This window comes from Lissotriton helveticus, chromosome 5_1, assembly GCF_964261635.1.
Source record: "Lissotriton helveticus chromosome 5_1, aLisHel1.1, whole genome shotgun sequence".
Classification (NCBI taxonomy): domain Eukaryota; kingdom Metazoa; phylum Chordata; class Amphibia; order Caudata; family Salamandridae; genus Lissotriton; species Lissotriton helveticus.
The window spans coordinates 202,295,122-202,316,817 of record NC_136065.1 but is presented as its reverse complement, the minus strand read 5'-3'; positions in this window follow the sequence as shown (position 1 = coordinate 202,316,817).

Genomic DNA, 21,696 nt, shown 5'->3' with positions numbered 1-21,696 from the left:
ATAGTAATTTTGTACCCTCCTGCTATCCAACACTTTCCCTACTGTTGCACTCCCTGGAATGGGAATATTAATTTTTACCCACCCGCTATCCAACATTTTTCCTACTGTTGCACTCACTGGAGTGGGAATAGTAATTTTTACCCACCCGCTATCCAGCACTTTCCATACTGTTGTACTTGCTGGAGTGGGAATATTCACTTTTACCCACCCGCTATCCAACACTTTCCCTACTGTTGCACTTGCTGGAGTAGGAATAGTGAGTCATGTCTATTTCTCTCAGTTTGGTCCAGTAGTCCTTTGTTGGGTGCATATCTATCGTCTCACTTTTTTGCATATTCAATATCAAGCTGCCCTGCAGTTCAGGACAGCTTGAAAATGAACATGTAAAAATGTGAGACAATAAAATGCACACCATTACCCCCAGGTCCCTCCTGACCTCGTCCCATTCCTGAAAATATGGAGATGACCATCTCCACGACAGAAAAAAAGAAAGGAGCATGCTGGGATACCCTACCTGCTCCCTCCCACTGGGAGTACATAAGCGGTACCAGCCCAGCATGCAGCCTGTTCTTTTTTTCTGTCTCCGACAGAATGGATGTTCGAGTGTGCTGTGTTCTACTTACTGCACCTGCGCCTGCTCCTGCTGGGCTGGGGTGGCGTGCTGGTCCTTCTCTGCTTCCCCTGCCCGGCTGCCTGGCTTCGCGGGCAGGGGTGCTGTTTCCTGGTACTTGCTTTGTCTGCCTCCCGGCCTGCCTGGCTTGCTGGGTCGCGGGGCTTCTTCCTGGCTGCTTGCCGGCCCTTTGCGGTTGGTGCGCCATCATCCCTGTTCTTCCGGGTCGCCAGGGCGCGTCTCCCCGAGCTTGGCCGGGTGGGAGACGCGCTGCTCCTGTGGCTTGCTGGCGTGGCGCTGGTTGGATTCTGGTGCCGGCTGGGCGTGTGGGGGCCTCGTTTCCTGGTGCTGCGGCCCCCGCTACGGGTGAGTCCCGCTTTGCGGTGTTTGACTCTTTTCTTGTCCCGTGTCTGTTGCATCACCGCAGCCTTCGCTCGCATTTGCCCTATTCAGGCTGTGGGCCCGGGAAAGTAATAGTTCGTTTCCACGACGGGGTGCCACGTTTCCCTTGCCGGCTGGACGCAGACTGGTTGCTTATGCTGGTGTCTGTGTTGAGTGCCTGCTGGGGCATCTCCTGGTGGTCTGGCCTGCGCCCTCCCGGTGGTTGCAGTTGATGTGTCTTCGCTGGATGTGCAGTTGGCGGCCCCATGCGCTGGCGCCATGTCTCTGTTCCTGGTTCACCCTCGCTATGCCTCTTGTTGGCGGGTCTTTTCTGGTGTTTCCTCACTTGGGGCTGCTGTTTGTCTTCCCCAGATGTGCGTGTGGTGTGGCCTACTCTTCCTGGCGCTAATGTCCTGGTGGGCGCCTGGGCAGGTTTCTTTAGTGGCGATGAGCTGTTGGAGCGCTCCTCCTGCCCTCCTGGTGAGTACCGCGTAGCGGTCCCTGTTTCTTTCTATGTTGTTGTCCGACTTTCCTGCTGTCTTTCTTTTGCAGGTTCCTCCTGGGCCGGGTCCTTGGCTCCCTGACTGTGGCCGATGTGGATCTTGCCTTGGCCTCGGCGGGGCAGACTTTTCTGCCCGGCGCTGGTGTTCTGGTGGGCGCCAGGCCAGTCTATTGAGGGTGGGGGGGAGGGGGTGCTGTTGTCGCCCTCTTCCTGCCTCCCGGGTGGGTGCCGTGTGTCGGCGGTCCCTGTTTCTTTCCTGTTTCTCTGTTTGTCTTTTGCCTGCTGTTATCCGGGGCTGTGGCTGGTGGGTGTCGTCCTCTGGGCGTCTCCCTACCGGTTGAGTGGGGTGTGTGCTGTTTTCCTGCACTGCTTCATCCGCTCGTGTCCGCATGTCACTTGGTCTCCTGTGCTGCCTTGGCTCTTCTGTTGCTGCCTTGGTTTGCCTTCCCCATGCCTCCTCGGCTGCTTGTGGTCTGTTGATCGGGGCGGTGGGCTGGTGGTGCGTTTTTCCTGCCGCCTTGGAGTCCTTTTCTCCTCCTCTTGGGTTTTGTCTTTGGAGGGGTTCTGGGGTGTTTCTCCTGTGGTGGGGGCCTCCTGCTTCGTGTGTGTTGGCCCTCTCCTTTTGGCCCTCTCAGGCGTTCTCCTGCCCGACTTTTTTGCTGCGGGGGGTCCCCTGTTGCTCGGGCCCCCCTGCTCTGCCCTTGTTACGCCCCTGGTGGGTGCGCTTGTGCCCTTGGGGGTTGTATGTTCCCTCTCGCTTCCTGCCTACACCCTGGTTCCCTGTGTTTCTTTTTTGTGTTCTGGGGACGCTTCTGTTTTCCCCTGTGTGCCTTGGGCGTGCCTCTTTGGTTGGCTTGCCCTTGTGCCTTGGTTTGGGCTTTTTCTTCCTGTTCCCCTGGCCTGTGTCCTGTTTGGGGGTTCCGGTTGGGCCTTGACAGGCTCCTGTTCTGTCCTTCTCCGGCTGCTGCGGCTCCCTGTGCTTTCTGGTTCCGGGGTTCTTGCTGGCTTTCTTTTCTGTTTCCGTCCGGCCTCTCCCTCTGGTGCTTGCTGCTTGGAGTGGGTCGTTTGCCGCTTGTGCTGTGCTCTGCGGCAGTGTTGCCCTGTGGCTGTGGCTTCTGGTCCTCCTGCTGCCTGGCCGTCCCTAGTGGGGTGTGTTCCTGCTGGGCCGTGGCTCGCTTTCTGTGGCCTTCTGCCCTTTGGTTCCTGGCGTTCCTGTGGGTTCGGTCCTGGTGCGTGCCTGTCGGGTTCCTGCGGTGTCCGCTGCTGGTAGCATCTTGCTTCCTCTTGGGTGCTTTGCTTGGGCCGTGCTCGGGGCTTCTGGTTTTCGGCGGGTTCCTGTGTCCTCCCCTTGTTTTCTTGTTGGGGGGGCTGTTGGGCCCTTCCTCTGTCCTGGTGGCGCCTTGTCCTTGTTCGGCTGTTGGCTCCGGGCCGGGCTGGTTGTGCTCCTCCTTCTTGCCTTCTGCCTGGTGGGGTTTGGTTTCCTGTTGTGGTTTCCTTCTCCCTTCTTGTTTCTCTGGATGGTAGGTTGTGTTTTGGGGCTTTGCTTCGCTGGCCACTGTTGCCTCCGGTGGTGGCTGGGTCGTTGGCTTGTTCTTCGGGTGCCTGGCTCCTGTGCCCCTCCCTGTCTGCCGGTCCTGGCTGTGCTGTGCCCTTTCCCTGCTGGTGGGTTTTGGGTGTCGGTCTCCCTGGGTGTGTGGCTTCTCTGCGCCTTCCTTTCGCCCCTTGGTTCCTGCCGTTCTGTTGGTTTGTGAGGAGTGGGTGCCTGTCTGGGTGCCGGCCTGCCTGCCTGCGGTTTTCGCTGGTGGGCGCTTCTTGCTCCTGTCGGGTGCTTTTGCTTGTCCTGTGCTTGGAGTGTCTGCCTTCTGGTGGTGTCTCCCCCTGGTTTCCAGGAGGGGTGGGTTTGTTGTGCCCTTCCTCCTTGCTGTTGGGCCTTGGCCTTTTTGGTGGTGTTGGCTCGGGTTTATTCTCGCATGCCACCCTCTTTCCCTCCGGTGGTGGCTGGGATTTCTTGGTCTTCCTTGGCTTTTGCTTTTGGTGGCCTCTTGTTCCTTGGTTGTTCGACTCTTGTGCCCTGCCCTGTTGGCCGTGCCTTTTCCCTCCTTGTGGGGTTTGGGTGTCTGCCTCCCCTGGTGTGTGGCTGGGTTTTCTGCTTCCTGCCCCTCTCGCTCTGCCTTGGGTTGCGGTTGGCTTTGCTTCGGGTCTGGGGCTTTGGGGGCCTGGCGTTGGCCCTGTGCTCCCGCGCGGGCTGTTTTTCGGCCTGTGCCCTTTGCTCTCTCGTTGGTGCTGGGGTGTTCCTTCCCGCTCCCTTGTTGGGTGGTGTGCCTTGGGCTTCTTCGGCCTCCTCTCCTTTGCTTTCGGTGCCGGGTTTTTTCCCGTGTGCTCTGGGGGCCGTGGCTCTGCCACTGTTGGTTTTGCCTTTCCGGTCCCTGTTTTGGCATCCCGTTCGCTTTGCGATTGGGTCGCTGGTGCGCCTCTTGGCTTGCTTGTGTTGGGCTTTGTGCTGTGGGGCCCTTCTTTGCTTCGGGTCCTTTTTTTGGTCCCTGCTGGGGTCCTTTCCTGGCTGCTCCTTCTCTTGGGCTTTGTCACGGTCCTGGATTGGTCTTCGGTCCTTTCTGGGTCCGCTCCCTTCGGTTGGCTGTGGAGCTGGGTCCGTTGTGTGGGCTCTGGGCTTCCTCCCTCTGCTTCTCCTTTCTCGGGGAGGTCTGGATGTGGTTGGCTGTTGTGCCTTTCCTGTGCCCCTTCCTGGTTGGGGGGTTCCGTTTTTCCTTTCCTTCGGGGTCCTAGTGGTGCAGTATTGTGTGCCTCCCGGCAGGCTGGCCTGCCTCTTCTGCGGCTGGTTTCGTGGGGTTGGGCTGTGGGCCTTGTTGTTGGCCTTCTGCCTTTGGGGTTTCGCCTTCGGTGGTTCCGTGGTGGCTCCCTTTTTTCCTCCTGGGGGTCGGTTGCTCCTTACCGGGTCTGGGGTTTTGGTTTCCCTGGTTCCGTGTGGGCCTTTGTTGTCTTTCTTGGCTCCACCCTCGTTTTTGCCCCGTTCTTGGTCGTTTCTGGGGCGCCGGGTTCTTCTCCCGGTTGGTTGGCTTTTTTGGTGCTGCTGCTTCGGGGTCTCTGCGGGGGTTGGCCTTTGTTTGGTCCTGCCCTGTGGCCTGGTTCCTCTGTGGTTCCCTGTTGCTGCCCTCTTTTTGGTTCTGCTGGGGGCTTCCCCTGCTGTGTTGGGGTCATCCCTTTGCTTTGTTCCTTCCTGTTCCTTCGGCTCGTCCGTCCTGTGCGGGCTGTTCTTTCTGCCCTTGTCCTTTGGGCTGGGTTGGCCTTTTGGACCCTGGTTGTTTGGCGGCCTGGGTTCGGGGGCTTCGCCTTTGGGGGTTTCTCGCTGTTTTTTTGCCCTTTCCTGGCTCCGTTCTCTGTTGGGGCGTGTGCGCTTCTCCTGGGCTTCCTTTGGTCGTGGGGGGGGCTTGGTTTTTGACCCTCTGCTTGCTCCCTTGGGGGCTTGGCTCTGCTTCTGTGCCTCCCTTCTGTGTGGCGGTCCCCTTCTGGCCTTTGGAGTCTTGGTTCGGGCCTCTGGGGTTTTGTTTTTTGGTCTGGTGCCCTTGTTGTTGGTGGGGTTCCGGAAGGCCAGGTTCTCTGCTTTGATATTCTCCATATTTTTAGGAATGGGACGAGGTCAGGAGGGACCTGGAGGTAATGTCCTATTACTTACCGGTAATCTTCATTACTCCTGGTCCCGTTGACCTCGTCCCATTCCTTACTTCCCTCCCTCCCTCCCTCCCTTGCGGCCAGCCTTCCTGTTGTTGGCTTGGTATTTCAGGCTGCATGCTGGGCTGGTACCGCTTATGTACTCCCAGTGGGAGGGAGCAGGTAGGGCATCTCAGCATGCTCCTTTCTTTTTTTCTGTCGTGGAGATGGTCATCTCCATATTTTCAGGAACGGGACGAGGTCAACGGGACCAGGAGTAATGAAGATTACCGGTAAGTAATAGGACATTTCCGACACTCCTTCAACTTTGCTTAAAGTTATTTAAAGAGACGCGTGCAGCCTGGACCTGCGTGCTCTGCCCTTTGTCACGGTAAAAATTAGAATCCACAACACTGTAGCGTACTTACACTCCTTGCCAGATGCACATCTTAATTTAAGACTTTTTCAAAAACTGTCACAACACTTGTCCATATTTAATGATGTTTATTCCATTTGCTTGAAAATTCCTTCATCATTCGATACTCTACTCACATGTGAGGTGCTTATGATTTCCAATTTTTCTGTGCGTATGGCAAGGAGTGTAAGTACGCTGCAATGTTGTTGATTCAAATTGTTAGTGTGACAAAGGATAGAGCACACAGGCTTTAATCAAAGTTGAAGGAGTGTTGGAAATGGTGTGCATTCTATCGTCTCACTTTATTGCATATTCATTTTCAAGCTGCCCTGTGGTTAGTTTGCACCCAACAAAGTATTACTGGACTAAACTGAGAGAAATAGACATGACGTCACATGTAAGGTGCCACAGTATCATCACATCCACCAAAGCGGGAAATCATGTTATGAATTAAAACTGAATAGGTGACTGTGGATTTGGTATTGCGAAAGTTTCACAATGAACATCAAGCCAAGAATATTTAAACTGTTTTACACTGTGAAAATGCCTGAATGTAAATGTCATGTTAGACAGCTGAAAACGCAAGAATAGAACTAATGTTTTGAGAACAGATGAGGCAAGGGTGGGTATATGTTTTACAGATTCGGGGGGTTTTGAGTTCACAGGTGTGCTGGTGAAGTCACAGGTTTACGGTTTGAAGCGAGGTTCGGGTGGTGACACAATGTGTCAAAATAGATGGTTGATGGGAGTTGTATTTTAAGAGCTGGGGTGGGGAATCTCTAGGTTGGCGTGATTGGTTTATCACAAGGGTGTGGTTAGGTTTAAAAAGGACAGAGTCACGAGGCACGTGTGATTGGTGACATTGAAGGAGAAGCAAGCAGTTGGAGTTTGCAAATACTAAAGGGAGCAGGTATAGGAGGAAGTTTGTTAATGTTGATTCAGGGCATGGTTAACCCGTTGACCGCGGCGTGAATTTCCAAATAGAGGAGATTAATTAATTAACTTCCACAATTCAGGAACCGTCATGAAGGTACGTGATGGTATCTTCAGGTATCAATAAAAGTTGCATGTAAGGATGGAAGGACTAGTGCTGATTAGCATTATTTATTTTATTTTGCTTCATAGATTATCCATCTTTGCCCATAATAAGAAGCCCTGATGAAAGCCCGTGAAGGATTTATGCGTGGCGGGAAACGCGTCGGCATTCTTTGACATTATTCTTGGCATTCTTTGACATTATTCTTGAATTACCAGGAATTAATTAAATCATCTTCGTAGATTTAAGGATTTAAATAATAACCTTTCATATCATAATGCTTTACAAATAGGCAACTATTGGTCATGCTGCTCGTTGTGATGAAATATATCGAGTACCATGCTTTTTTGATTTGAAAAATGAAGCAATTTTTGTACATAAGTGTGTTTATTATGTCAAATTGATTTTGGTTTAAGTGTGTGTATATATGTGTATTTGACGTGATCTTACTGTATAATTTCTATGCGCTTCTGAGAATGGAAGAGATTTTCTATTTAACAAAAATATCTAAAACTAAAAAATAAGAGATTGAATAAATTAACCTAACCACTAAAAGAATATAGTGTGGTTTTTTGGAAAATAAAGATTGGGACTCCAGGTACTTTTCTGTATATGTTGTAATTTTGGCCCTACCTGGGTCCTGTCATTTGGGCTTAACCCCTACATGGTTGCTTTAATCGTAATCTGGCAGGTTAAAGATTTTCGGGAGGCACTTTTGGGGAGATTTGTGTTTGGGTTTATTTGATGTGTGCACAAAAAAATAATTTACAGAGAGAAAACGCTGTTTTAATGAGGCCGCACAACAATGCTATGGCATTTTTTACAGAATGTAATGCATTTAAAACATATGCTGATGAATTTAGGTCTAAGCAGAAATCTAATGGCAACTTTTTTAATGCATAGTTAACTTCTGAAGAAAGGCTAAGTAAGCCCAGAATGCATTGGGTGAAAATATGTCAAACTGCTATGGATGAATTATGTATTCCTGCATGTCTCAGAGAAAAGCCTAGATAGGCATATCTATTGCATCAGAAAAATTGGAAATCATAAGCATCTCACATGTGAATGGAGTATCGAATGATTAAGGAATTTTCAAGCAAATGGAATAAACATCATTAAATATGGACAAGTGTTGTGACAGTTTTTTAAAAAGCCTTGAATTAAGCTGTGCGTCCGGCAATGAGTGTAAGTACACTCCAGTGTTGTGGATTCTAATCGTTAGCGTGACAAAGGGCAGAGCACGCAGGTCCAGGCTGCACACGTCTGTTTAAATAACTTTAAGCAAAGTTGAAGGAGTGTTGGAAATGGTGTGTATTCTATTGCCTCACTTTTTTGCATTTTCTTACTTCAACCATTCTGTGCCCCTGTTTTCCCTAGTGGGCACTTCAGGGTTGGATGACAGTTGGGCTTTTTGCATTTCATCTAGACAGTCACTCAGAAAGAGAGCTGAGGTGTGCCCTGCATATGCTAATGACTCATCATCAGGCTGATGGGTATTCCTGAGCTAGAGGGAGAGGGAGGAGCTGACACTTGCACCTGAATAGGTCGGTGCCTGTCCCCACATAAAGAGTTGCATTCCCCCCTGTAGTGTGTCAGAAGCCAGGGCCAGGAAAGACAGGTTCTTGTGCATTACAAATACCTTTATTTGAAGCCTCCCTACTTCAAAGGCTAAAATGGGTATAAGTACTCAAACTCTGTCACCATATTCTCAGAACACTTTTGGACTGAGAACATTATGCCAGGAAGAAGTCTGTTATGCTGCCAGGAGGGACTGCCACTTTGCTGTTTGCTTTATTGTGCTGGGCTGCTGTCTACTGCTTCTTGCCTGGGAGTGAGAGGGTTGGACTTTACTGTCAATATCCTTCCTCTTTAAAGGTTCTCTAAGGACTTGTTTGGGCATGCTTCCTGTTAATCAGGGATATCAAAGACTTCATCTGCATCTTGCTACCAGCATATGGGCTCCTTTGCTGCAAGTCCTCCTCTACCACGTGGTGCCAAAGACAGTCATGGGCCCTTTGAAGTGAGTGTTTGGGGCTGTAACCCAAGAAACCAACGCATCGACCCAAAAGCGTCATTTCGGAACCGGTGAATTCCCTGTAAAATCAGCGCATTGTCGCTGCCTGCACTAAAGCTGTGGACATCGCTTGCTTAGTGCACAACGTCATGACCTCGACTTACAATGCAGAACCTCCAAATCTGCTGTTACATGAGTCCCGGACAACAGATCGCCGACGTCTGCAACGCCATGTCCCCAACACATTCCTGGCCCACTGTGTCTTCTAACCGACACATCGCCTTCAGCCCAGCAGTTCGACATCGACATCTTGGAACCGATGCACTGCGCTATTGAAATCGACACATCAACGACTTTGGAACTGATGCGCTGTTTACGACAGTAATGCATCACCTTCGTATTTCAATACATCGTCTCCTAGCATCGACGCATCCAAGGTACTGTCAGGTTGTCTGCATGGCTCCTGTATCCGGGCCGTGCTACTTTGCGGTCAGATTTGCCCCGGTCAAGTGTGACCAGATAGTCCCCCTGGGAGCCATTGATTTCTATGCACTACATTTTGATTTAATCTTGCAAAAATCATATCCTGACTTGTGTACATTGGATGTTTGTCATTTTGCTATTGTTTTACTCAGTTAAATGTTGGCTATTGCTCTAAATTGGCGTGGAGTGCTTTTGTTGTATTTTCCCTGTGTTACTAGGTGTGTGTGTTTGGGTGTGTGCGCACAAATACTTTACACATTGCCTCTTTAGTTTAGCCTGACTGCTCTGTGCCAAGCTACCAGAGGGTGAGCACAGGTAGATTTTTAATGTGTACTACACTTACCCTGACTAAGGTTGTGGCTCCTGCTTGGATAGGGTGCAAACCTCTGCCAACCAGACACCCAATTTCTAACAGGGATGAACATCATCTTTATTGTGTCTGTTGGTTGTTGAGTTCTGAGTTCCAGCACTCCCACACTACTTCTCTGAATAGCCTGTGACTGCTTGATGTTGTTGGAGAGTCAAATGCAGAGGGAGTTGAACTAGGGCCAGTTCACAGAGCTATAGTGGCACAGACTCTGGGACGCTACTGGAAGTAGCCCTTGAGAGGTTTTGAGGTAATCTGGGACACTGCCGGCCCCCAACTTATAGCAGGGCATGTGCATGAATTTGAGGGTCTGTGCTCTTGCCCCCGACCCCGCAGTCCATATGGTGGGGGGAGCGGCATAGGCCGTGAGACCTATCTCAGACTGGAGCAGGAGCCACAAGGAGTTTTTTTCTTCATCTACACCGGCTTAAACCCCCCACTCCAAATCATTTGTGAACAACACCAGCACTGCAACCAGGGAATGTAGAAGGCCACTGAAAGGCCCATAATAAATGTCTTTGTTGAGCCTAAAGTCAGGAAATGGAGAGTTGCACTAAGATGTATACCCCGCGTTCAAGAGCAACCATTGAGTTGATCGCAAGGGCAGAGTTGTTTCAACCATTAAGAAATGCCCACATTTCAAATGCCCAACTCTCACTACAGCTGCTAGGAATGGGGATGATCTGCAGACTTTGGCAATGTCCCTTCCACCTCTCATCTCACCACTCTTGACCTGGGGGCGTACTTGGGGACGAAGCAGACGGTGCTTCCCTGTAACTCCGTGACCAATGCTCTCAATGGAACTTTTACGATACCCCCTGGGCAGAAACCATAACTGTCTGTACTAACCACGGTGCCTGAGCAACCTTGACTGCTGTCGGGTGAAGATGTCCTATGCAGCTATAGAGGAGTTTGGCTCTGGTTCCCCCCTCGGCCGTCACCTACCCAGCCGGACATCGGACATGGTTTTCCTCATCCCCCCATTGTTTCCTAACTGCATTCCTTATCCATGTTTTACCTTTCCCCCTTTACCTTTCACTCCCCATAAGAAATGTGTACACACTAATAATTCATATTATTGTGTAATCTCACGTTTTTATCCTATGTCTATACTTGGCTTTGTAATTTATGTAACCTGTAACTTGCTGATCCTCAGGTAAAGCACTCTGATACCTCCGGGTCTATCCTGCACTATATAAAACATTGCAAACAAATATTCTTGGTAAATGGCTTGAACCCCCATGGCTCAGGTCCACCCATTTACCCTTGACCCTCCTAATGGTGTCTGGCAAGAAGATACTCCAAAATGCATTAAGGCCAAATTCATACCCTTGGGCTTATAAAACAACCCACTTGGTCAAGCATTTCTTACTGTCACCACTAGATAATTGTTGACTGGAATTATATTTACCTCTCCCAGTAGGTATAATGGACCTCCTCCCACTTTGCAAGCTTTCACTAGAGTGACGCTACATGCAGAGGCAGCTTCACATACGGCCTTTTAGAATATTTCAAATTAGCCCCTGCAAACTCCAAACCCTGTGTATATATCCCTGTGGCACAGAGGATGTGCATACTTGAGCATCCTTGTCTAACCGTGCCCACACAATGAAAGTTGTAAAACATAATATGTGTATTTGTAAAGCATATGTTCACCCAGAAGGATATCTTGGTGCTGAATAGCAGATGTTTATTGTTACCCAACTCACTGGTACTCGACCTCAGAAGGCTGAAAGGCTGAGTGGACCCCTCGGAATTTGAACCTGTGACCATGATGTCAAACACACAATCTCTTTCAAGGGGCGCATTAGTCCACTAAGGGCCATATGTATCAACAAACTATTTTGGATTTCCTAAATAGTGATTTTTAAGGAATCGCTATTTAGGAATTGCAAAATGGTATGTATGAAAAAAATCACTTTTTTTAGCGATTCCTTAAGCTTCCTTATTTGCGAATTCGCATTTAGCGAATTCGCAATTAAGGAATAATTTCCAATGCATTCCTATGGGCCAGGAGGCCCATAGGAATGAATGCAAAAGAATTCTCAAATTGCGAATTCGCATTTTGCTAATCGCAATTTGAGAATTATTGCAAAGGTGCAGGGGTGTCTCAAAGACACCCTGCTGCACCCCTGAAATGTACATGTGTGTGCATATGGCGCACATACATGCCCTATGGGCATGTGTGTGCATCACATGCCACCTTTAAAAATGCCAATTTGTGCATTTTTGGAAGAATTCGCAAGTTACCATCAACTACAAGTTGGTGGTAATTTGCGAATTCTTAACCACAATTCTCAAGCCAAAAATGCTACATACATAGCATTTAAGAAATCGCAAAATTGCGATTCCCTAAATACTATGGAAAAATAAGGAATCGCACAAGTTTGCAATTCCTTATTTTGGGAATGTTTCATACATCCCAAAACATGCAAAAAGGCCGTTTGCGAATTTCGGCCTTTGCGAATCACAAAAGGCTTGATACATGTGGCCCTTAGCCACCAGGACCTGGCTTATTGTTGTAGATATTTTGATAAATATATATTTGCTTAGAGGAGCCTTGTTTTAAAGGGACGTCCCCGCTGATTGGAAATGTAAGCGCATTCGTTTTGGTTGGCAGGCGCACTGGCTTACCTTCCTTCCGCAATATGCAAACAATTCCTTTGTTTGTTGTCTTGCCTACGCTAGTTTTTAGGAGTCGGCTATTTTTAGAACACTTGCACCACGTTGCTTTCATTCAATTGATTAGAGCTCCCAGTGTTGCTTGGAGACTGTCGCTGCTTGTGTGGGCGAGTTCAAAACCTCTGTCAGGGCTTCGGGAAGTCCTTAAACACGGTTATCATGTGAAACACATCAAGAGGAAAGATCTCAGGATACAACAAACAATCAGGCACGTCGGCAGAGATACAGATCTTTGGCCACATCTGGAGGAGCTGGAAATGTAGATGTGATGTCATGGATACAGCACCTCGAATGCAGGCTTGCGAAGCACAAATTAATTAAGAAATGTAGGGAGGAACGTTTTTACTCCGATAGTGTTTGTTTTTACTCCAAAAAGTGTTTGTTTTCCTTCAGCTTTATGATACCTATAAAAACAGTCCACCTTCTATAAATATTAACCAGTGCTTTAAATGGAAAAAAATAAGTGCAGGTACTGAGCTAGGGGCGTGGTAGTGAGCGGGGGTTAGAGGCGCGGTGAGCCATGATGATACAAAAACACTTCTGATGAGTATTCATTTTGCCCTTGATAGTTGTCTCCAACTTTTGATATGTGCAGAGAAAGGCATTTACACCAGTTGCAGGACATACCAAAACATGTGAGAAATGTATCAATATAAACAAAATGTGCTAACTAGTTACACAAAATGAATGTCAGACACCACATGTTAATATTTCCTTGTTTCGTAATATTTGCAGCTTCTTAATGCCATACTGTTCCTACTTACTTGCATTTGGCGCAATCCTGTTATATTCAAGAGTGCACACACATGCACACAAACAAGTATTCCACACATTTCTTTTCAAATACCTCCTGTGTCCCGATTCTCTTCCGCTCTGATCTCATTTCTCTCTCACACACAAAAATATACACAAACAGACAAACACTCTCTATCAGTCTTCACATCTCTAACCTCTCGATCCCTGCCCCTCACTTCTCTCCCATTTGTATCTAACTCCGCCCCATTCTCTTTACCCATATTGTGTCCTATCATTCTCTACCATCACTCTCTCTATTTCTCCGTACCTCTCTTACTCTTTCCATAGCTGTCTCAATCACTTTCCCATCTCTATCTGCGCTTACCCCTTCTGTCTATCTTTAAACACTCGTCTGCTTCTTCCGTCTCTGCCCTTTCACTCTTCACCTTCTCTCACCCCATTATCCCTTCTCTCCCCTCAGCAGACGGCCCCAGGGCCGGTAAGCTTTCAGTGGCAGACAGTGAGCACTGCTGGGTCGTGAACATGTGCGGAGTCCAGCAGGTTAGAGGTCAGGGGCAGAACAATACTGGCCTCTGATGGGAAGGTCAGTAGACCGCCTCTCACCTCACCTGGGCACGAGGGAGTCCACCTAGGTAATCCCCACCACCTCATCCCCACCCATCATGGACTCAATGTCACAGCAGGCGGGCGGGTGGGGGTTGATTTGCAGGGGCAAGTGAGTCAGGGAAAGACAGTCAGACCCCAGTGAGAGGCCAAGGGGTGAAAATGGCACTTGTTTCCTGGGCTCCTAAGTGGCCATTCCTGGGCAGGCTCTTCCCCCTCCCATCATGCAGTATGCACACATCACTGTGCCCCAGGCAGCTGATGTCTCATAAACTATCTAACAAGATGACCCAGCATGGAGGCTCGGCAGGGGGCTGTTGAGGACAATGAGTGCTTCCATCTGGGTGGGGAGGGAGCAGAGGCCCACTTGCCGCGGCAGCAGGCCATTTAGGCCCCATCGAGCCGCTTGCCACAGCTGAATGACACAGACAAACGGCAAAACGGCAAACATGCTGCTAAACAACAGGAACACAGCTGGCCCTTGGCACTGGCCCAGTGCCCACCTTATAAATTCAACCCTGAGTACGGTACCAGTACTCTACTTGGCAGTGGAGAAGTGCCAGTACTCAGCTTGGTAAATATAAGAAGTGCCGGTACTCAGTACCGTTGAGTACCGGCCCATTTAAAGCGCTGATATTAACCTGTGTATGTGTCTGTATGAGCAAAACAGGTGACATTGGAATGTAGAGGTATATATTGAATCACAGTCCCTTTCTTTAGGAAAGTCTACAGCGATTATCTCAAAATGTATTCAACACTTGTTGATGGGTCCAGTGGCATAGCTAGACTTTGTGCCGCGTGTGGCGGTTCCTGCAGCCGCATTTGGGGGGGTGACGTGGGGGCGTGCTGGCAGTTCCTTCGATGGCCGGCCCCACGCCCCTACGCCACTGAATGGCGGGCAATCGACCCTTAGTTAGTTTTGGTAACACTCTCAATCAATCAATCATAGCAAGTATAAAGCACACTACTTGCGTGTGTGGTCGGTGGGTGTTAGAGCTGTTCCCAATGCGGTCGGCCATCAGGAGTCGTCCTAGGCCGAGGGGATGGATCAGAGGATGAGGACCTCCATCTTGTCTGAGTTCAGTTTCAGCCGGCTGTTCCTCATCCATCCGGCGACAGCCTTCATTCCTTCGTGGAGGTTGGTTTTGGCAGGTTGGGGGTCCTTGGTGAGGTAGAGGATCAGCTGGGTATCATCGGCATAAGAGATGATGTTGAGGTCCTGCATTCGGGCGACGTGGGTGAACAGTGGCATGTAGATGTTGAACAGCGTTGGGCTGAGGGATGAGCCCTGGGGTACACCGCAGATGATCTCAGTGGCTTTGGAGTGGAAGGGGGAGGCAGACGCTCTGTGTTCTGCCGGAGAGAAAGAAGGTGGTCCAGTCCAGGACCTTCTCTTGGATCGCGGCGTCGTGGAGGCATGTGCGGTGGCAGACCATGTCGAAGGCGGCTGACAGGTCCAGGATGAGGGCCACAGTTTCTCCTTTGTCTAGCAGGGTCCTGATGTCGTCGGTGGTGGCGATGAGGGTGGTTTCGGTGCTGTGGTTGCAACAGAACCTGTACTGGGACGGGTCCAGGATGCTGTTTTCCTCGAGGTAGAGGGTCAGTTGTTCGTTGACGGCTTTCTCGATTACCTTTGCCGGGAACGGGAGCAGGGAGATGGGCCAGACGTTCTTGAGATCTTTGGGGTCCGCCTTGGGTTTCTTGAGTGGGGCATTGATATCGGCATGCTTCTAGCTCTCCGGGAGGGTGGCTGTCTCAAAAGAGATGTTGATGGCCTTATGGAGATGGGGAGCGATGGCGGTGCTGGCTTTGTTGAAGATGTGGTGAGAGCAAGGGTCTGACGGAGAACCGGAGTTGGCGGTGTTCATGATCTTGATGGTGTCATCGTCGTTTATGTTGGTCTAGGAGAGCAGGCGGTTGGTGCGGATGGTGGTCGTGGGGGCGGAGGTCTCAGTAGTTGTCGGGGCGGTCGTGGCATTGAAGCTGCCATGGATGTCTGTGATCTTGCGATGGAAGAAAGAGGCCAGCGAGTTGCACAGGTCTTGTGAAGGTGAGATGTCGTTGGTGTTGGAGCTGGGGTTGGAGAGTTTTTTCACGATGATGAAGAGCTCTTTGCTGTTGTGTGCATCGTTGTCTAGGCGGTCTTTGAAGGATGCCCTTTTGGCGGATCTGATGAGGTGTTGGTGTCTGCGGGCAGTGTCCTTGTGGGCTGCGTAGCTGTCCGGTGTTCGTTCACGTTGCCAGTTCTTCTCTAGCTTTTGGCAGGTTTGCTTGGAGGCCTGGAGGTCTTTAGTTTACCAGCTGGCTTTCTTGCTGGTATGGCTGTTGGTGGGTTTCCTGAGCGAGGCGCGGGTGTTGGCACAGTCATCAATCCACTATCTGAGGTTGCGGGCGGTGGAGTCGGGATCGGTGGGTTAGGCTGGAGGGTGGTGCTTAGCTGCTCTTCGGTGACTTTGCTCCAGCAGCGGCGAGGCATCTGTTGGGTGCGGTGGTGGGTTTCCGAAAGGGGAAGTGGATGGTCGTTCCAGTGGAGTTCGGTGGTGTGGTTGAAGGCGATATGGGGGCTTGCGGAGAAGATGGGGTCAAGCGTGTGGCCGGCAGAGTGGGTGGGTATTGTGACGAGTTGTCTGAGTCTGAGGTTGTCGATCAGGGTGGTGGAGTTGGTGTCATTTTTGTTCTTGAGGTGGAAGATCAGGTCCCCGAGGAGGCTGTAGTCCGTGGAGGCGAGGGCGTGTGTGCTGATGAAGTCGGCGATGCAGTCTCTGAATTGTGGTCGGGGTCTGGGGGGTCTGTAGATGAGGGTTCCTCTGAGAGTGGTCTTGGGGTTGGTGTGGATCTGGAAGTGCAGGTGTTCGGCGGTACTGAGGGGGCCGTCGGTGTTGGACGAGACACTGAGTGTGTTCCTGTGGACAATGGCAATTCCTCCACCTACTCCATTGGTGTGGTCCCTGCGGGTGATCTTATAGCCTTCCGGGATGGCTATGGCAATGTCGGGTGCCAAGGAGGGGTTCAGCCAGGTCTCCGTCAGTAAGGCGACGTCTGGGGAGGTTGAGTCGAGTAGGTTCCAGAGTTCAACAGTGTGTTTGCAGGCGGAGTGGGTGTTGGGAAGAATGTATCTGAGGTAGTTGGGTTCTTTCCTGTTTGGTGGAATGGCGGGCCGGATGCTGGTGAAACTGCAGTACCGGCAGGAAAAGGGACCTTGGTTGCGCCTCGGGGCGGCCAGGCAGCAGGTGCGAGATTGTCCAGCGTTGAGTGCATGGAGGGTGCTGCAGTCATAGCGGAGACGGGCGTTGTGGCGTTCGCGGGGGCCAGGGGTTCTGGTGCTGGGCGCGCCTTCGGCTCGCCAGCGGCACGGCCGCGCAGCAGCCACCATATGAAGGGAGGAGCAGCTGGGAGGGGGGAGCAGGGTGCCGAATGGGTGAGTAGGGGGCGTGACCGCAGAGGACGGAATGGTGGGAAAAATCTGGATAGGAGAGGGGTAGCAGAAGGCAAAAATGGGGTCACAGGGTAGAAGCGAGGGGTACAATGGATGAGGGGAGTACAGTACACAGGAATACAGTAACAGACAAAGAAAAATAAATTGAAAAAAACAAGAGTCAGTAGGACCTGCCTACCGAGGCAGAGGAGTCTCGAACCTGCGGCGGCAGTTGTGAGCGCAGCAGAAACACACCGTCCCACTGATGGAGCTGAGCGGTGATGGGGAGCGACCTGCCTGCAGACAGGGTCAAGGGTCACCAAGGGTCTCTCCAACCACAGAAAACAAGCTTATTAAGTTTCCATGCAAGATACAACAAGCCCAGGGCTTCCAAGATATCTTCCCTGCCCACAACTCGAAACCAAGCTTGAACCTCTCAAATCTATCACTACTTCTTCACGGCATGGTACTCTGGGGCTTAATTACAAGCCCCTTGCGCCGCTGGCACCTCACTTTTTTCCATATTAAAAGTGACGTACCGGCGGCGCAAGGGGCTTGTAAATAAGCCCCTTAATGTTTTCAAATCAGTTAGTGCCACCCCCTAGTTTATAGTCCCCTTCATTGACTAAACTCAAGCCCCCAAATTAGACTGATCCCTCCTCAGAAGAGACACATCATCAGCCTCCACTCAGGGGTTCGCCCCGGCCACAGTGTAGAATCCAACTCCCTTGAATTAAAGAATACTTTAAGTCCTCCATTTTCATTGGCAAAGCATGTGGGTAGCAGGTCAGCTGGCATCAGAATGCTCAGGCCTTTGCCGTCTAAAGGTCCTTTACTGACCAGGCAGTCTGGACCAGCTGGTGACTGCTCTTAACTTGATGGGGGATAGAGAGAGTTTGTACTTGCTTTGATGCCTTATTTAGGCGTCCTCGATGCTGGGGTGGGAGTACGATGAGGTCGTAGGTTTTAATAAGGGTGGCATCTGCCAGTTTCTGCTCTCAGCATTCCCAGATCTCCCAGCAGCTGTGGTATGTAGACTTAAACACAGATGAAGAGAGTTTTATTGCCTCAGCTACTACAGATGTTAGTCAATACGTACAACCGGTGAGCCATCAGCATTGAACACCACTGAAACCTTGCCCGACTGGAGCGAGGGGGGAGACACTAATTCCTCAGAAGTACTCAGATCAGTGCTTAATTTGAGCCTGTGGTGTCCGGTGCTCATCACCGGAACTTAATTATCAACACTGGTGCTTTTCATGAGCACCAGTGAAGGACATTCATTTCTGATAGGCAAGGGGAGATTAAGAGATTAGCCCAGAATCACAGAACATTGAACCGATGACCAGACTTGAGTCTAATTCCCCAGCTCCGAAGTCGGCAGGTATGGCCATTACGCCACACCCTCTCTTCAGTTTCATGGTTAGCAGTTGGTTGTGTTTTGGGTAGTGCTAACAGGAGAAATGGGCTGGTGTAAGCTGCCTCCTGACAAGCACACCAGCACTTATTTTGTTACAAATAAACCACTGACTCATATGCTCACTATTTACAAGACTTAGCTGAGGGACAAGAACTTATCTACAAGCTGCAACATGTGTCATATAAGTCAATGAATCATAGTGTGTGTTCCCAGGGCAATGTGCTCTTGGAATCCTTCATCACAGCTCTCCAAAAAGTGGCCTTTCTACCCTTCAGACCGACCTTCTAGATGGGATTACAAACTAATCAAGGCTGTATTGTGGAATCAGCCCATTAAACATGGAAAGGGACAGGGAACAGTGTTCCGCTCCCTGTGTCATTCTGTAGGTAAAATAAGAATCTAACATCAAGCTAACTTTTGCCCTAGAGACATGCACTCACTGAGATGAGCTTTATATCAATTGGTCAAATCTGGGCTTCATCCCCAAGGATTGACTGGGTAAACAACCTTTACAACGCAACTTTTACCACGCAGTGCCTTTACAACGCAACTTTTACAACGCAAACCATTACAACGCATTGCGCTGGGGGGCGCTCTAGGATAAGGAATGTGTTTAATGTACTATCCAACACCTTCCCTGCTATCCACGGGGACTGGAGTTGGAATAGTAAATTAAACAATTCACTATCCAGCGCCTAAAAGCATTATGCGTTGTAAAGGTATTCGTTGTAAATACCGCATTGTAAAGGCATGCGATGTAAAAGCATGCGTTGTAATGTCATACATCCATTGACTGTGCAACCCCAGAAGCAATGCTAAGAAGAGTAGATGTTAGGAAAGCTCTGTCACAGTGTGTCATGTGGATTTTGAAGTGATGATCCTCATCAGGAGAGACTGTAAATTACTCTTGGCAAGTTTGCAGGTGTTTGAACAATTGCAGAGTGGTGACAGGCCTTCTTCACTTGTTGAAGCCACTTTCAAAGTGCCTGGGGAAAATTCCATCTTCAAATGAGCAGATAGGTGCCCCAGTTTCTCTAGCACCTCCCCACAGTCATTGACCAAGAATGGGGGAGACCCCAGGATATGGAGAGATCCCCAGAGAGAGGTATCACATTTATGTTTGCTATATATCATATCAGTGTATATTCTCTTTCCATTGACGTTCTGTACCACCGTGAGAAAGTTGCGCAGTAGGACCCCGGGCAAGATATATTTTTGGGCCCCCTCTTTTTGAAACAACTTTAGATTTATTAACCATTTTTCTCTCTTTCAAGCCCCTTGTGATGCCACAAAATACTGAATTGCATGTTAAACCTTCAGAAACAGGGGCACAAACACAGAAGCTCAAGCCGCCATGTGAACACCAACCGAATAGAACCAAAAAAGCTTGAACAAGCATTGATTTAGCCATTTCATTTTGAGTTTGAATCTAGATTTGTTTTGCGTGCAATAACAACATTTTATGAGGCATTTACTGTTTAACCAGCTTGTTAGTCCTATTGCAGGAAAGCATGCCTATGGCGAGTTTGTTGATGTTTAATGGACTTTGACGTAATATTGCAATAAACAATATGCACATAGCACTTGAAATGGTATTGTCAGTAGCTGGATATTTGTAATCCAAAATGTACCTACCTTCTCTACAGGCATTCTTGATATCTTGAGACAATGGTTAAAATCAAAGAGCTGCTCCGAGGCTTTTCACCATTCTGTTGGTTAGACTCTGTTTATTTTACCCTAATTTCCCTTCCCCTGTCTTGTCCACCTTCTCCACATAAAGAGAACAGTATGGGGAGTCACAAACTATAGGAAAGAGGGGATACATATAGAGATGATGTAGAAAGATATGTGAGATAGGTAGACACATAAACTAATTAAAGAAAGGTACAGTATACAGTAGGAAAGATAGGGAGGTAGAACAAGGATAATGTAGGTAGAGAAAGAGAGGTACAGGCAAAGATAAGAACTAAGGGGCATATTACCAAGGGCCTTATCGCCGCTTTAGCGGGAATTTTTCCCGCTAAAGCGGCAATAATTTAATCGCCCTATTACCTAGCTGTCGCTAACACCAGTTAGAGACAGCTAATAGGCGATAGCGGGCATTTAGGGGCCCACTTTGCATGTCAGCGATAATTATCTCTAATGACATGCAAAGTGGGCGTGCCAAGATGTTAGCGACTGGAAACAGTCGCTAACATCGCTATCCCCTATTACCAACTTTTGGAAATATTCGCGCTAAGCGCGATTATCTCCAAAAGCTAACCCCTGCCCAGAGCAGTTATTAGCCATGTGAACCAATGGTAGGTGGATAACATGGCTAAGAGCATTTGCTCGGTAATGCATGAATATCGCGGACTTTTCAGTGATATTCATGCATTTCTGATGATTTTTGTCGCTTAGGAGATAAACCTTGATAATATCAAGGCTCCTAAGCGATAAAAATCGCCGAAGCTCGGCGATATTATTTTGGCCGCTAACCAAGCTTAGCGATAATTATCGCTATAGCTTGATAATATGCCCCTAAGAGTGCCGTAGAGGGGCAGATAGAGCTAGGGATAGGGAGAACTCAATGTAGAGAGAAGTAGATGAGTTCAGTACTGCAACTGGTGGGGAAGAAAGAGAGGTGCAGAAAAAGAGGTGAATTAGAGCGATGCAAAGGCAGATAGAGGTAGAGGTAGACAGAGAGATTTGAAGAAAAACTAAAAAATGCTAGGTAGATAGAGAACAAAATCAGAAGAGGTGTAGATAAACAGGTCAGATAAAGAGAGTAGTGGAGAAAAGAGAAACATAGAAAGAGGGGTGGAAGGTAGAAAGATATATGGTGTAAGCAAAAAGAGAATGACACATGAAAAAGAGAAAGAGTGATGAGGTTCGATAACAGGCACAGAGTTGTGAGTAGAGAAAGAGAAATAGATGGTAAGCTCTATGAAGAAAGAGGTCATGAGAGAAAGTCGAACTGGAGGGTGTGAGTTGAAATGGAGAAAGTAATCCAGAAAGAGATATTTGTTAGTGTCAGAGAGAGTGATCAAGAGAGAGAGAGGGGAGAAACAATATGTTAAGGTAAAGAAATAGAAGTAGCCAGAAAGGAGCAAAATATGTGGAGAAGTAAAATGAAAAGAGAGGGACGTTCCTGAGGTCAGGCAGTGAACTCATGGCAAGTTAAAGTGAGAGGTTAGGTAGTGATAGAGTGAGTGGTGGTGTACAGAGATGAGAGGTAATGAGGGAGGTATCAGTCAGAGAGAGATATGTGATAGAATGGTGAGGGGAATGGTGAGGGAGAGATAGGGCTGAGAGAGTAGGAGAGAAGTAAGATAGCAGAAACATGGAGAGTAAGAAGTCAAGTAAG